We start from the raw sequence: 16158 nt of genomic DNA, 5'->3' as shown, positions 1-16158 counted from the left end.
AGAAGGGATATATATAATTGCATTCAAAATTTTCTTTCTGCCTCAGGTCTTTTGAGTTGCTAAACGGTGCTGATTAATGGGTAATTCGGGTTTCCTTTTACAGCCTCTTTCCGGAAATAAGTATTTTGAAGTCCCCACGTATTTAACCGGTTTAGCCCTGGCCAATCCCCCCTTGTGGGTACGTTCCAAAATATTTGAGGACATCATCATCATCATCACCCACAGCAACTCTCGGGTGTGCACTCCGTAGGCCTAACGTTTGGGTTTGGAGTCAAGGTACAGCGCGAATCGCTACCTGCTCCTTGTCGTTCGCTTCGACTCGAAATGGAGCAATAGGATAGACGCCGGCTTCATAACGCGGTGACCCATGTTCGATTCCGTCCACGGCCCCGCACGGGGCACCTTGAGCAATCTTGGTGACGGTACTGGCGATACCGCGGACCCCGAGCCCCCAAACATACGCTGGATCCAACCGTGGCAATGTGTTTATAGGTGGAGGGTTAGAAACCACGAACGGTGGCCGTCGGAGCCCAGGTCAAGCTCCGGCGGATGGGCTCCCTGTCTGTTCACCAGGCAGGGAGCTCCGGGACCTCCTCAGCTATCAGGGTAAGGTTGTGGAAGAAAGTACCCCCGTCCCCTGCTTCTATACATACTGTATGGCATTTTCAAAACCCCCCCCCCCAAACGTGATCGGTCCCTGAAAAGGGGCCGCACCGAAGTATCTTTTCCTCCTTTGTCTTCGATCTCCATTCCAAAGCCCGATAATTTCTCGCGCTTCCTGGTAATGGAATCCCTGGATAAATCAAACCCCATCACTTCCCAGTCTGTCTTTATCATCTCCAAGTTCCTTGAAAGCGTTGTAGGCAAATCGTACAAAGCTAAAAAGCTCACAACGGGAGAAGTCCTAATTGAAGTTCAAAACAAGCAACAATCTTGTAACCTCTTGAAGCAAACGCGCATGGTCGATGTCGACATCAAGATCACGCCCCATCGCAGTCTTAATAGCTGCCAGGGCGTGATCTCTGATAGAGATCTAATAAATGAGACTGAAGCAGATCTGCTGGAAGGGCTTAGCGATCAGGGCGTAACAGCTGTGCGGCGAATCACGATACGCCGAAATGACCAAATAATACCTACTAAACACATAATCTTGACATTTGACCGCTAAACACTTCCCGAATCGGTCAGCGCAGGTTTCCTGAGATGTCCGGTCCGACCCTATGTGCCGAACCCACGCCGCTGCTACAAGTGTCAGCGGTTTGGACATGGCACTAATGCTTGTCGTGGTCGACTAACATGCGCCAAGTGTGCACAACATGATCACGCATCTGACAACTGCCCGTCACAAACCCTCATCTGTGCTAACTGCAAGGGACCCCACGGGGCCTACTCTAGAACATGTGAGAAATTCAAACAGGAGAAGGAGATCATCAAGATAAAAGTGACTGAGAATCTTACCTTCCCAGAGGCGCGAAAGAGGTTCGCCTCTTTCCCCCTGGGGAGGTATGCCGACGCAGCTCGCCGGGGGGCGGAGCGGCGTCTGGTTTCGGCGGGGACCCAGTACCGCGAGTCAGACTTGGTCCCGCCCCCGCCCCCCCCTGGGTTGCCTCTGGCAGCCCAGCCCACCTCCACGCCGCTCGCTGAGCCAGCAGCGGTTGTGGTGGCAACCTCTTCCGTCGGGACCGGTGCCGCTCCCGTCCGTGCCTCCCCATCAACCAGTGCGTTGGAGGGTGCCATGGACACCACGGGCCCCGGACCGGCTCCCACCACCACCGCACCGCCCGTGCCACTTCTGGTGCCCCCGACACCAGCGGCGGTGGCGGGTCAAACGAAGGGCCCCCGAAGGGGGGCCAAGTCCGGGGGGCCCGGTTCGACGGGCACACCCAGGACATCGGACGACGAGATGGACGTCGTGCCGTTCTTGCCTGCAACGCAGCGCAAGGAGCGGCCTCCGTCGTCCAAGCCTACAGATAGGCCGCCCAAAAAGCCCAATCCAAGAGTCACAGCCCCGAAAGACGACACATAAACATACACACTCCAGTAGCTCTCACACTAAATAATGGGAAGAGAAAATATTGTTCAATGGAACTGCAGAGGCCTTATGAATAATCTTGACGACGTGTATGAGATTCTGCATACCAATCAGCCAAGTGTAATGTGTGTTCAGGAAACACATTTGAATTCTAAACACACAAATTTCTTGAATAGTTACCTGGTATACAGGAAAGACAGGGATGGCTGCACACACTCTTCTGGGGGTGTGGCCATAATCGCCCGGAAATCTTTAGCATGCCACCCTGTCACTCTGAACACTATCCTTGAGGCTGTAGCAATACGCTTGATAATATTTAATAGGTTGATAACGGTATGCTCCATATACATTCCTCCTGATGTTTCACTTTTAAGCTCTGACTTCGAGGCGCTAGTTGACCAGCTGCCCGAACCATACATCCTGACAGGCGACCTTAATGCTCACAACACTCTTTGGGGCTCTTCTCGCACGGATGCCCGAGGTCGCCTTATAGAGAAATTCCTTACATCTTCAGGAGCATGCCTTTTCAACAATAAACAGCCTACATATCATAACATAGGACACAACACATACTCATGTCTTGACTTGGCTATTGGCTCCGCAGTTCTCTTTCCTCTTCTCGAGTGGGGTGTGGCAACTGACCCATACGGTAGTGACCACTTCCCCACCTCACTTACATACATAGGTAAAGGCCCATGCAGTCCATCTTCCCATAATAGGTTCAATGAAGCACGAGCTAACTGGAATACATTTACAGAGACATCCAAACTACACCACACATCCATAGGACACCTACACGTAGATGAAGCCGCACAACTCCTCACGGCGCACATCCTCGACGCCGCCGAAAGGTCCATTCCCCACGCCTCTGGTGCCCCGCGCAACCAGCGGAGGCCGTGGTGGAATGAGGACTGTAGGCGGGCGCGAGAGGCCCAGAACAAGGCGTGGGGTATCCTCCGTCGGTACCCCACGTCGGGAAACCTCCTCTTGTTCAAACGGGCCAAGGCGTTAGGAAAACGTGTGCGCCGTGGGGCAAAACGAGAGAGTTGGCGTGCATTCATAACATCAATAAACTCTTACACAGACACAAGGAAAGTGTGGACACGAATACGTAAACTCAAGGGACAACAAACACACAGCCTGCCTCTGGTCAGCACTACAGGGGACACACTCGAAGACCAGGCTGACACACTCGCACAACACTTCCAACACGTGTCCAGTTCAGCACACTACACAAACACTTTCCTGAAACATAAAGCCTGTTGTGAAAAGAAGTCCCTACGCGACAGCAACAAATCACAGACTTCTTACAACTCCCTGTTTTCACTACATGAGCTGAGGGCTGCTCTAAGCACGTGTAAACCCTCAGCTCCAGGCCCAGACAACATCACATACACAATGATACAACACCTGCACGCAGACACACTTCTAACACTCTTACACCTCTATAACAAGATCTGGCTTTCGGGGCACATTCCAAACTCTTGGAAGGAGGCTATAGTTGTAGCTTTCCTGAAGGAGGGAAAGGACCCGTCGTCCCCCTCAAGCTACCGTCCTATAGCCCTGACGAGCTGCCTGTGCAAGCTCTTCGAGAAGATGGTAAATCGCAGGCTCGTGTACTTCCTCGAGTACAACGGTCTTCTCGAGAGCTGCCAGGCAGGCTTTAGGGTGGGGCGATCGACGAACGATCAACTGGTAGCTCTTGACTCGTACATCAAGGATGCCTTCGCGCATAAGCAGTATTGTTTAACTGTCTTCTTCGACCTTGAAAAGGCATACGACACCGCTTGGCGTTATGGGATCCTTAGGGACCTCAAGTCATTCGGTGTATCGGGTAACATGTTAAACACTCTTGTTAGTTACTTGTCAGACAGAACGTTTCGAGTAAGAGTTGGTTGTGCACTCTCAAACGTTTACGTGCAAGAAAATGGCGTGCCACAGGGTGGCGTGTTGAGCTGCACTCTCTTCATAGTAAAAATGAACTCTCTTGGTAAGGCACTGCCACCTACAATCTCTTATTCCATGTATGTAGATGACGTGCAGATATCCTATAAATCATGCAATCTGTCAATCTGCGAACGTCAAGTCCAGCTTGGTGTAAAGAAACTTGCCGGCTGGGCAGACAAGAATGGTTTTAAATTAAATCCTGTAAAAAGCTCCTGCGTTGTGTTCTCCAGGAAGCGCGGGGTCCATATTGACCCAGACATTACTCTTAATGGCGTGTCGCTTCCTGTGAACAAGGAGCACAAGTTCTTAGGTGTTGTGTTTGACCAGAAACTCACATTCATTCCACACATCAAGGAACTTAAACATAAATGTCTGAAAACAATGAATATACTTAAGGTTCTCTCCCATCAATCTTATGGTTCCGACAAAGAACTCCTACTACGGCTCTATACTGCTTTGGTTGGGTCTCGTTTAGACTATGGCAGTGTGGTATATGGGTCGGCGACTAAAACAGCGTTGCGAATGCTTGACCCAGTGCTACACTTGGGGCTTCGTCTCGCCTCGGGTGCTTTTCGCACTAGCCCTGTCGAGAGTCTGTATGTCGAGTGTGATAAGTGGAGCCTTGAGAACCAACGAACGTACATGGACTTGCTATATGCTTTTAAAATTTCATCACTGAATAATCACCCTTTTTATCCTGTCTTTAACGATACATCAACATCTCTGCTCTTTGCAAATCGCCCATCCGTTCCTCTGCCCTTTTCACTGAGAGTGAGAGAGCGAGCCTCGGATCTCAGTGCTTCGTTTTTAGATGTGTACAGGTCATCCTTTTCTAACAGTTTACCGCCTTGGCAAGTTCGCCCTGTGTCGTGTGACCTCTCTTTTATGAGACTTGACAAAAATCGTGTACCACGAGCTGCAATACTGCAGCACTTTCTGTCTTTGCAGTTTAAATACACATGTGCAGAATTTTATAGTGACGCTTCTAAAACCTCCAGTATGGTGTCGTGCGCTGCTCATGGTCCTAATTTCAATGCAGCCAGAACCATGAGCGTGCACACATCAATTTTTTCAGCGGAAGCGTATGGAATCTTACTGATTGTACGACACATCCTTGAAAATCAAATTCCCAATTCCATCATATATACAGATTCTTTGAGTGTTGTTCGCGCACTGTCATCGCACAAGCCCCCCAGAAACCACATAGTTAATCTTGTATTCTGCACTATCATGTCCGTGTATGCACAAAAGCATGAGGTGGTCCTCTGCTGGGTCCCAGGACACGCAGGGATCTCTGGGAACGAGTTGGCAGACGAGAGGGCCGGTGCGGCTGCACTCAGGAACACTGTGGACATTACAACGGTACCCTACACAGACCTCAAGCCACACATAAGACAACACCTGCGCAGAACATGGCAAACACACTGGGACGAACAGACAGACAACAAACTACATGTAATAAAGCCACACTTGGGACGGTACACAACTGACTCACACAACAGACACACGGAAGTCGCCTAGGGTAGGCTGCGGATAGGGCACACCCATGCGACGCACTCGTATCTGCTGACGGGATCTTCTAGACCCCAGTGCGGCAGGTGCGGAGAGGCCCTATCCGTAGTGCACATACTAATCACATGCAAGGCACTTCACACAACACGACACAAACACTTTAGAGAACTCTACAGACAACATATTCCCCTACATCCATCGTTTTTCCTAGGTGATGATGCCATTGTTTCCGTGAAACGTGTGTTTGAGTATTTGTCCAACGTCAAGTTTTTAAACCTCATCTCCTATCACGCATAATCATATCTGGCCCTATACACCAGCCATCACCATTGCCGTTAATTGATTTTATTGTTATTTTGGCTTTAGTAGCCTATATTTTATTTTAGATACTTTTGTTTGGCGCTCTTTGCCCCAGCTGGCCTTGCGCCAAAAAACTCTAACGATCATCATCATTCCGTCCACGGAAAGCGTTTTTTTTAATACGAAAGTGTTTTATTCCAGGATACACAAACATTTGAGTGACGTCATATCCGTCACGGAAGTGACGCCAGTACAAGGAAGCAAACGGCCTGAAAAGGGTGCACCCCTGCACACAGGGTCTTTTTGCGGGGAAGCAACCTTTATACCCAAAGAGTACGTTATACTTAGGGTTGTTCGTTTTCAGGTTTTATATTTTAACACGAATGGGTTTTATCCCGGGATACACCAAGATTTCACTGGCGTCATATCCGTCAAGGAAATGACGCCAGTACAGCTTTGCCGAAGCGACCCGCCAGCAGGACGTCGCTCGCCAAACACACCCATAAGACAGCCGCCGACCCGCAAATCATGCTCAAGTGCAGATTTCGCTGCACATTTCACTTTCGTGGGTTACCGATTCCTATGACAGAGGAATCAACCACAATTTTTTCTTTCATTTCACCCACGCGATCATTCATCATCGTCAGAGAAAGTTGGCTTTTCTGCAAGGCGTTTTTGTGTTACATTCGCCATCAGTGCGAGCACTAAACCTTCGCTTTAAAATAGTACATGAGGCTGAGTGCATCCACTGTAGTGATCATTCAATCAGCTGCAAAAATACATTCCGTCACTGCAGTGGCCTTACATGGGCGCTCGAGATCGGCTGTGAGACGTCGCGAGTCACACCCAGGAAGCATCGCCGCTTTTCAGGCTAGCAATAAAAGTACTTCAGTAACAATAAAAGCCTTTCACTCACTCACTCGACTATCACGTATGGAGCGGCCTGCTAGAAACGTTTGAGGCCGAATTCATGAAAAGAGAGACACTTATCTTTCGACCATGACCGTACAGAACCGGTTAACACCAATATTTTCGGCCCGGCCCCTGCAAAACAGCTTCACAACAGGCGATGTGCCTTACAGCCAGAGTTCTTCAGTACTGTGCAAAAAAACTTGAAGCTACAAGCAAAGACACTACCGCACAGCTTCAGTTCAATAAAACATCAAGGGAATGGCAAGGGCAAATGTAATTTATTATAATTTTGCTTATCAAGCAAATATCGACCGGGTGCTGAGGGTGGAGGGAGGGGGATGGCGTGATGGACGTGTCGAAGCAGGCAAATCTTGGGACAGGGGAAACGGAAGAGCTTTCTGGAGACAATGTTCAAGGAACAGTCGGACTGTCAAGGCCTCCTTGTGACTGCACGGCCAGCCATCAGGATGACGGGCTGCGGGTACAGATTCGAGCAGTCAGACTCCTTCGCACTCAGGGCCGCAGTCCGGTTCATGCTGCAGGAGAGAAGAGTTCTTTTGTGGTACTGCAGTTTCTTGAAACATTCCGAGAACACTTAGTCATCAAGCCACACGTGCTTTGTAAGTAGGCCTCCCCATCAACGCAATACGATATGCGAGGTGTATGTCCTTTGCAACATCCCCAAGGCACCGGTTCTGGAAGGGCAACCCCTCCGCCCGTAATTTCACGAGAAGTGCCTACGCCTCAGCAACACCTGCAAGTCCTAACAACGCTCGTGAATGCCGTTGAGTTTTGACTTGTGGATCCAAAATAATGTTATTCTCTCTTGAAGGACATAAAGCACGATTTCTTTTTCTTTACCAGGTGGACATGCTTTCAGTTTTGTGTAGACACGTACCTGGCAGCAACATAAACAGTTACCTATACTGAAACAGTTTTGCAGATGAGGTGAATGGGTAGACTGGAGCACAATATGAACACTCGCGTATTACATAGGATCACGCATTACCTTCGCGAAAAGTGAGCCCTTTTTACTGCCTGATTAAATTTGTTCGTGACACGAAGCGTTGGCTTCGCGAACACACTTGCGGCTTCCTCGCCGAGTATTTTGTACAAGACCCGTCCTTTGAAAGAAAGCCAGACGCAAAAGAAAGATGCGGAGAAGTTGGCCAGTCACGGCTGACTTCAGCCACAAATTCAAATCACTTTTACCATATTCCAGGCTTTACCATGCTATTCCTGCATCCCCCTGGGGACCACGTTACTTTAAATGGCCACCACGGGTAGCCTCCGCATTCATGGTTGAGATCACCGTGATGAGTGAACGGAGCGACTATCCTCAGACTGGAACGGAAGGCAACGCGGCAAATGTTCAAAGGAGGCAAATATGCAAATAATATTTATGAAGGAAAAGTTTTTTTTTCTTTCTACGTTGTTCCGCAGGTTGTTTATGTTGTTCCCAGGTTGTCTGTGGCCAGCCAAGCGTTGAACGAGCCCAATACAGAGTGTGGCTGAGTTTCGGCGCACACCATTAAACGAAGCATAAAAGAAATAGGTTTGACGGACGTAGTTTTTTTTGGAAACAAACCGTGGTACACCAGGATTCTGTAGCCTGTTAGAGATCCCATAGTGATCAAAGGCATTTGTCGCCCGCCACCTCACGCCTCATGGCCCAGAAGTGGCTTCGGAGTGTACAAGTTATTTCCTCTTAGTTTCGTACCATTAGCGGCAACCTTCGAAAGCTTACCGTGCGCTACTCGGTTGGCGGTGCGCCAATAACCTACTCATGAATTCCAGCGCTTTCCTTTATTTTGAATTTTTGAGGCGTCAGCAGGAGACGAGGCAAAACAAGCTTCGAGCAGTTTGGGCATTTTTACGTGTCTTCGATTCGTCTTCGCAGGTGTCTTCGATTCACTATGCAGCTTCAAGTTTCGACGCATCTACAGGTGACTTAAAAAGTTCATTTTCCTGACATAGTTCTCAATTCCTCAGTACTTTGCTTGCAGACAAGAGAAAGAGCGCTTTCAAGTATAAATACTTGCCCCTACACTTTGTGTAGTTCATTTATTTCTAGGTCCCCAATATTCGCTACAATTTCGATCCTGCAACCCCGTCTAGCGCATTCGTAATCGACAACCCCACCGCAGTACTGCACGCACGCGTGGCCATTCGCGAATTTTGTGCACACCTACAAACCACAGATATACTGGCGGCGATGAGAAAAGAGTGAAATCACAGCGTGAAGTATAAATGATAGTCGTACCAACTGGCGGTTACCACAACTACTACTCTGGAGAAAATTGGCTGAGGCTATACGCACGACATCGTGCATTGCTACCTATATGCTTATACTCAAGGCGTTGTTATGTTCTACAAGGCACCTCCCCACCCCTGCCTCTCGGAAATGCGGCACACAAGAGTAATGAATTGAGCGAACTCTCGAAAAACGGAATTCCCAGAGTGCTGAGCAGTGCTTTAGTTGTCCAGTGCCGAAATCGGCCTAAAACGTACCATTTCTCTCGAGATAAGAAAAGTAAGGCTGGGAAATACAACAAATTGAATTTATTCGGGAAAAGCTGTACATTGTAAAAAATTACTCCCACCTCCCCTCGCGGGAACCCCTGTGTAGATGCGACGCATAGGGGGTTCCGTTGTTTCCGTTAGGTTGATTCTCCCATCGCGTGAAACGTGCCGTGAACCCCCTGCCGCGGCTATGACGCAACGTGGCGCGGCTATGACGCAACACAATCCAACACAATCCACTTTAATCCAATCCAAATCCAATCCAAGCCAAGCCAAGCCAATCGAATCCAATCCAATCCAATGCCCCTCGCGAGAGAGTGTTCGCTATAGGAGAGGGGGTGAGCGGCGGAGAGCGCAGCTCGCACGGCGAGGAGAATGGGGGAGGGGTGTGGACGGAGGGACAAGGGAGGGACAAGGCGAGTGAATGAGATGCACTCGCATCTAAAACGACTGGCCATTGCAAAAAATTCCCCGCATTTCCCCGAGGGGAAGAATGTGAAAGTGCGAATGCAGGAGTTGAATTTGCGCGGTTCGGTAATGTTCGCGAAAGAGAGATCACACACACACACACAACTACAAAGAAAGAAAGATGCATTTATTCACAGACACCTATTTGTGTTGTCGTTGTACTTGATTGCTAGAGCGGATCTCAGCTTTGAAATTTCGTGTCAGTACTCCCTTAAGCGGGTGCATTAGCCCTTCTCACGCCCGATTCCTGGCCAATCCCCCACGTGGGTATGTGCCATGTCAGCGGCCAGGCAGCGCGCGCCCATCTCCCCCCGTTGCCAAGGAAGACGAGGAGATTCCTGGCCAATCCCCCACGTGGGTATGTGCCATGTCAGCGGCCAGGCAGCGCGCGCCCATCTCCCCCCGTTGCCAAGGAAGACGAGGAGCGCGCGCACCCGCAGCTGTTGCTATGTGGACGGACGGCGGTCACCGGAATTCAGGGTCGCTTATAAAGTGCATTCGCACTAAAAAAAAAAAAAACGAAAGTTCAAACTAGATAGTACTCGAACCCAGAGCTTCTGTTGTAAAAATGACTGGTCATTGTAAAAAAAAATAAAAGTTCAAACTAGCGAGGATTTGAACCCAGAGCTTCTGTACAGAGCTTCTAACGTTACCACGACACTATGGAGGCAAGCATTGGTTTCGACGTCTGGAAATATTGCCTCATGCACACCCCTGTCTAACGACGACAGTGGTTGAACGCATAGCTTTCTCGTACCAGATTCGTTGGTTGTCATCTGTGTTCGGACTAAGTTTCTACCATGTGGAAATGGAGCAATCGGATAGACGCCGGCTTCATAACGCGAGGGACTGAGATTCGATTTCGGCCACTGAAGCGTTTTTTTTTCGTTCACTTCACCCAAGACCATTCTTCATCATCATCAGAGATATTTGGCTTTCCTGCATGGCGTTTTCGCGTTACAGACGCCATCAGTGAGAACACCAAAGCTTCACTTTAATAAAGGGTCGGTCTTAAACCATTTCGCGCAAACTACACGACGTGCGTATAGCCTAAGTCCTGAAAATTACGAAGTAGCGAGGTAACGTACCCTAAACGCGAACGATCCAAAGAAAGCCCCATTTCTGGTTATAATTTATGCTGATTAAGATGATCTAGCGCACGGTGAGTGGTGATTGGTTGGAGCTTTTCGTGTATGCAGGGAGAGGCACACCACGTTACCACGGTATCGATATCAATGTTACGGGACGGGAAACAAAGGCGAAACTTCCAAGTTCGCAGGTATAAAATAGGTGCCCTTAGTAATACGCATTTTTAGGTGTATTCGATTTGGCTGCACTCGCTGCACTCATTCAGGTAGTGCAGCACTCGCCTCTTCAATTTCCGAGTGCCGCTGCGGCGCCTGCACTTTTCTCTTCGATTTACCGATTGTGCAGAGTGTGCAGGATGAGTTCACGACTTTCCCTGCACTTCCAAGGAATAAGGAGGTGCAGAAGCAGACGACAAAAGCGCAGGAGTGGTTCTGCAGTGGCGGCGCCTGCGCTGCACTGGCTGAACTGATTCTGAACTCATGCACAAAGTGCAGGCCAAATCGAAGAAACCCAATATCTACTGGAAAATGCAGTTGGCTTAGCATTTCCTGCTCTATGATATTTCGCAAGAACATTGGTGCTATTGTATAGCTGAGCACCGCTATGGTACGACCAAACCAGTTTATTCTTACCTCAAAATTTTGTGGAGTCGTTGCCTCCCACTGGCCCAGCACCCGTCGGAACCGGACTTCTAATTGCCGTTGCCGGCAGGTGGGGGCGCCTGAACGCTTTGCTTGCTTGGAGACTTCTTTCGCGACTTCCGGGGCTTCGCCTTCGACGCAGCGTTTTCGGCACCGTTGGAGCCGGCAGTGTTTTTCTTCGGTCGCCTCGAAGTCGCTTTCTTCGCCTTCTTGTTCTTGGAGCTGCCGCGAGAACGGCTTTTACCCGCTGTCTTGCGCTTTTTTCCCCGTCCGGTTCCACCTTTGTCTTCGGCACCCTTGGACTTTGCCGCTCGCTTCTTAGGCGCTTTGGAGCGCGACCTAGACCGGGACTTGGCCCTTTTCCGAGCCGCGGTGGCCGTCTTCTTAGCGGTCTTGGTCTTCACGCGCGAGCGGCTCCTCTTCCGGGAAGCCGAGCGGGAACGCCGCCCAGCGGACTTGCGCCCCTTGCGCGTGGCAGCATGGGTGGCTCCTCCGGAGGACTTGGACCTGGACCTCCTGGCCTTCTTTCCCGGGCTCTTAGCGGTTGCGCGGGCTCCGCCCTTCCGAGTGACGGCCTTATGGCTCCTAGCCCTTGAACGGGAACCGGAGCGAGACTTGGCTCGGGCGGAACGCTTGGGCGTGGCCCCACGCCTTGCTCTCTTCACCGGGGCTTTATCGGCGGCCTCAGCCTTGCCCTTCCCAGCTGCGGTCTTGCGGGCACGACGCCTGGACCGGGACCGGGACCGGGACGCGGAGCGAGACGCGGCGCGGGCGGGACGCTTGGCCCCAGCCATGGTGGTGGGACCGCCGCCCTGCTTCCCCCAGTTTCAGCCGAGGAGGCCGAGGCCGCCCAGTTCAGTGCAGCCGGCGGTGGAACCGACGGCGGCGCGCGGTGCAAGTGCGCGAGGAGTGCCGTCGCGTGCGCCCGCGCAACGCAGCAGATGGCAGGGATCCCATCTGGCGGCAAAGTCTTGCGACCGTGCGAAATGCATTGTGACCAAGAAGCGTTCAAAGTCAATTTAGACAAAGGAAAAGAAACTAGGCAATACGAAATGAGGTATCAAGAAGTAGTTTATATTCATTTCTTTATATGTGCGTTATTCTCTCTTTCTTTTTGACAATAGAAACGAGCGAATATAGCACAGCTGTGGCTTACCAGTCAATACCCTGCGGGGGTATGGGTGATTGCTTTTGGCATCCCCGATTACTCCCGCAATGTTCGTACATTTTGACCGTTTAAATGTCATCTGAGGCACTCCACTGAGATCTCCCACCCCTGTACTTCTATTTAGAAATTTCATCATACAGTGTGATGCCTACCTGACTGAAATTGAAGCAAACGGTCTGCAGGGACATACATGATGTCGTATCCTCGTCGTGATAATCGTCCCCTGCGATAACCGATTCCTATGCTCCCAAAACAGGATGGCAGATAAGAAAACAGAAGAGAATGGCGCCACACTATCATCCGTCTTGTTAAGGATGATTGTGGTCCCCTTTTGGGCTTAAAGGAGTACTGACACGAAATTTCAAAGCTGAGATAACTATGTAAAACGCTTCCTTTTTATCAAGAGATATCTTCCAGCAAGTTTCAACAGCAACCGTTCAGCGAAACATATTTAAAATCCATTTAATCTTCGCCCGCACGAGAAAGCCCAGAGCGGGCCGACGTGACATCATCTGCTACGTGCCCCAAACTGCCGACGTCGGGGCTCCCGTGACAAAGCCGACGCGCTGGCTGTGGTTGGCGCGCGCCGCTCGGGCGTGTGTACACGTCATGGTTTTGGGACTGACGTCATGCTGCCCGGGCCTGTGGGGACGGCGAAGACCTCGGCCGGTATGGGCGCGCGCGTCCGCTCGCTCGCGCGCTCTTCCAGAGAGGCAGCGATACGGCAAGAATGGTGACGCCATGTGATACATGCTGTCATGGCGGCCGCTCGGCGTTTTTTTCTCGAAACCGAAACTGGCACGAATAAACGACGCCGTAAATGAATGTTTACGCTGCGCTCGACCGTCTAATCTGTCATTCTATGATTAGTGGGCTGGTAGGCACGCATAGCAGCGAAAAAAACGTAACATAAAAATTTCGTGTCAGTACTCCTATCAGGTCGAAACGTTGGAAATAAAGTCTCCGAAGAGCGTATGGGCTTAAGAGTGACATGTGGTCCATACAAGGGGGAGCGGAATTATGACTCCTTTCGACGTCGCTCGTTAATTGTGTCGCACTGAGGGGGCGCTTCAAAAATAGTGGGTGTATGTTTCTTGCGTTCGAATATTACCACTATCTGCCATCCTTGTTTAGATTCTTACAAATTTCTACGGAAGAGGAATTAGAGTTCAATATTTCGGAAAGCCTGAAAAACACAAACGATCCCACGACGATAATATTACCCAAAGCGACAGCTTCTGAAGAATGCGTAAGCCCTTATATGGTTATTCTCCAAAGACAATATCTCGCACGGTTGAACCTAACGTTGTCGCTTTCAAATGACAAAATTTAAGTCCCGACCAAAAGGCATGTGCCGCTGGGCATAAGTGGATATTGGTGTGAGGCAGATTACCCATGACGTGCACTAGGAAGGTAGTGGCCGTGCCACTTTCGGCCAATACCGCGCGGTGATGCGCGTCATGTATGTGGGGGCATGGGTCCGGACCAGGAACGGCATGTATTTTCGATGCGGCTGTTCGCATTTGCGGCGAAATTGAAATACTACTTCCGCCCCATTAGGACGAGGCATAAAGCGTGACCAAAAAACCGAAACTAGGTCGTTTACACTTGTGATGAAGAACTTATCATAACTGATAACTGATGAAGAGCTTATCATAACTAATGGCACGATAAGGCGGAGAACGCCACACAAGAATGCAACATTCCTTTTATAGTTGCACAACCTAGTTGCTTAACTTACCCCGGGTACAGGTTATGCATAACACTACTCGCGTCAGTATTGCGGATACCCATCTAGTCTTTGCTCGTTTGATTGTGCGGGTTTCGGAGGAGGATACGAGGAGTGATGATAAATGAAAAATGGGCCTGCTTAGGCATGCACCGCGAAAAATGGGAAGCAGTCGCTAGATTGAGAGGAAGCAAAAAAAGTAAAGGGTTATTGTTTCCCATGAATGGTTTTCCACCTCAGTTTGTTTCTCTATTCACCGAAATCTCTGTCCTTATTTTATTTACTTTTTTCTCTCGCTGCTTTTTTTTTTACTCCGCAGTATTTTTTTTGTTGGTGGTGGGGTTGGGGCAGCATTAACGAATGGGGAGATTACGTCCCCTTGTGGGAACAAGCCCAGTCTTTTGTGTGCGCACCCACTGCCATCTGCTGCCATCTGCTGCTTATGCAACTGCCAATAAAGCTCCGGTCAGGGACTACCCAGGAATCGAATTGGGGGGAGGGGTGTCTCAATACCGGGGGGGGGGGGGGGGTGCAGGGGAGGCGGGAGGCTACATAAGCTATACAAACGGTTTCTCTTTTAGTCCACTAGTTAAATAATAGACGTCTATTAACCAATGCTCCTGCCGCACAAGCTGATGCGGACCACCTAGTATGTGCGTGTCCTTCACTAAACTCAGCCAGAAAGCGACACCTGAGAGGCACAGGCCTCCATCCTGGAAGACCCCCCGACCTCCAGCGGTGGCTCTGGGGACCCCACCACCGCTCCCTTCTTCCCTTCCTCCTAGAGACGGGTGCCCATCTCTACCTGTAAATTGGTTTTTATACCAACGGACATTCTATCGCAAATAAAAAAAATGCTCACCACCGCGACATATGTTCCCTTTTTCTCTATCTACACCTGGGAGGCTTTATTTTCTATTTTATCACAAAAAACACTTATTTTTTTAGAAATTCGGTTTTTAACGAGAAAGGTCGCCATTCAGTTTTTACGTCTGACCATTTTTCAAATGTCTGACCACTGCGACTGTTTTGTAAAACCGAATTTTGTTGCCGAGAAATTTTCTTTTTCTTCTGCGGTGTTTCATTTGGCATTAAATTAGCCGAAGAGTGTGTGCAGCCAGAAGTGCTGCAGAACTGATGTTTTTCCATTGATAATTTGAAAGATGGTTATTGGTGGAAAACGTGAAAACAGGCATATAATGAACGGAGACTCCTTGTTGACGGAAAAACTAGTGGTGCGTACATAATTAAGCTGGTCAGGAAACTAAATGCATCCAAACTTGAAGAAAAGGCCGGGGAACACAACGCCTCTGGACAGAACAGACAGGCTGAACGCCTTTTGAGCCAGCCACAGACGATTTCAGAAGGGTTAAACGAGGTGGCTAAAAGTGCGGACGACAAAACTAGGTTTATGAGAAAGAACATGACTGTCGCATCTTATTTTCTTTTCAAACACGCGATGAGAAGCTTAACATTCCAGCTAACCGAGTACAAGGAACTGATTCTCCGAAATCTGCGATAAGGACTTGCAGGCTGCTCTACAGCGCTGCGGTGTTTTTAAGCATGCTTGTCGCAAAAGAAACAAATTGTAGACTGGAAAGCAGTTCTTCCAGCAATCGGTCTGCGATACAATGAAGAAATTGGTAGCAACTTGGACACAGAGTGGAACATATCTTCAGGCGACTTCCGGAAGATTTGACGTCCACTGCATTTTTTATCATCTCTGCTCGTTCGGCCTGCACCATGCCGCAATGTTCCCCGGCCTGCGAGACGTCTTCTGCCATCTCCTGCTGCTGCCCATCACAACAGCCGCTGTTGCGCGCTCGTTTTCGGCCCC

At 49.7% G+C, this 16158-nt stretch overlaps 1 protein-coding gene across 1 annotated transcript in view; it reads right to left on the bottom strand.

Annotated features, from left to right (window-relative positions):
• Positions 1-6974: 6974 nt before the first annotated feature.
• The window catches only part of LOC144143283 (uncharacterized), a 33408-nt gene continuing 24224 nt past the window's right edge, over positions 6975-16158 (bottom strand). The window contains exon 2 of the transcript XR_013317083.1: positions 6975-7239. The gene's annotated coding sequence lies outside the window, so the exon portion shown is untranslated. The remainder of the gene's footprint in view (positions 7240-16158) is intronic.

The sequence above is a fragment of the Haemaphysalis longicornis genome, unplaced genomic scaffold (genome assembly GCF_048455015.1).
Source record: "Haemaphysalis longicornis isolate Haplotype H1 unplaced genomic scaffold, Haemaphysalis longicornis Haplotype H1 scaffold_1, whole genome shotgun sequence".
NCBI classification, from domain to species: Eukaryota; Metazoa; Arthropoda; class Arachnida; order Ixodida; family Ixodidae; genus Haemaphysalis; species Haemaphysalis longicornis.
This window is presented reverse-complemented; position numbering and strand designations above follow the sequence as displayed.